At 43.5% G+C, this 1,126-nt stretch overlaps 1 protein-coding gene across 1 annotated transcript in view; it reads right to left on the bottom strand.

Annotated features, from left to right (window-relative positions):
* LOC115293349 (olfactory receptor 1361-like) overlaps nt 1–1,126 on the bottom strand; it is a 3,082-nt gene that overhangs the window by 1,536 nt on the left and 420 nt on the right. The gene's annotated exons all lie outside the window — the stretch shown is intronic.

Raw genomic sequence — 1,126 nt, 5'->3', positions numbered from 1 at the left:
TTTTTTTTTTTTTTTTGAGAGAGAGAGAGAGTGTGAGCAAAGGAGGGGCAGAGACAGAGGGAGAGAGAGAATCCCAAGCAGACTCCTCACTGTCAGTATGATGGAGCCTGAAGCAGAGCTCCATCCCACGATCGGTGAGATTGTGCCCTGGGCCAAAATCAAGGCTCACCTGACTGAGCCACCCAGGTGCCCTTTCTCTTAGCCCATTTTAACTTGAAGGGATGCCAAGAGTTCCATGAGGAAGTCTAGCTACTATCTGAAGCTTCCTGACTCCTATGCTGAGCAGCACCAAAAATTTAGAATGGTAGTTGGGGACAGGAGTAATGCACAGGTAGGATTCTGAATAGTAAGAGGTTGGGGGATTGACTTGAGCCTAGGATAGAGGGAAAATTCCCTAACTCAGTAACAATCAATGACCCTAAGAGTAGACAGGACCATTCTGTAACCAATAGTTACTAGTTGTACAGCCTTGGTAATCATAACCTTTCTGTGACTCAGTTGATTGGCAATAATTTTAGCATTTCCTAACATGAAGCCAAGAGGGCATTGATGCTGAATAGAGCCAGCTTTAAAGGCCTCTGAAATTCCCAGACCATTGTGGTGGCCACTGTCTACGGGGTTGCTGGAATCATCCCCAAACCATCCAAATACGTCTTGTCCTGAGTTCTTATTGTTGATAAAATGAGTATTTAGAATAAGTCCTTTCTATAGTTAACAAACTAATAGTATTATGACTTATGAGCAACTACTGGCCTCATATTAAAAGCATGATCATGATCATATATCATTAATTAGAGGAATGGTCATGAGTGAGTTTATATCTATCTGGGACTCAGTTTCTCTGTTTATAAAATGAAACAATATATGATAGCCAAGAGTCTTCTAAGCTCTAAAATTTTCTAGAATCTGAGATCAGTTTCCGTAAGGATCCTTTCATGTCACGATTTCTCAGGCTGTAGATGAAGGGATTGACCAGGGGAGTCACCACTGTGAAGATAACCGTGGCCACTGTGTCTTGGACCGAGTATGAGGATGAAGGGCGCATATAGACCCCCAGGATCGCCCCATAGAAGAGGGTCACCACAGTGAGGTGGGATCCACATGTGGACAGGGCTTTCCTTATTCC

Source organism: Suricata suricatta, chromosome 6 (assembly GCF_006229205.1).
Source record: "Suricata suricatta isolate VVHF042 chromosome 6, meerkat_22Aug2017_6uvM2_HiC, whole genome shotgun sequence".
Taxonomy (NCBI): Eukaryota; Metazoa; Chordata; class Mammalia; order Carnivora; family Herpestidae; genus Suricata; species Suricata suricatta.
The sequence above is the reverse complement of the archived record's forward strand: the minus strand, read 5'-3'. Positions and strand labels throughout refer to the sequence as shown.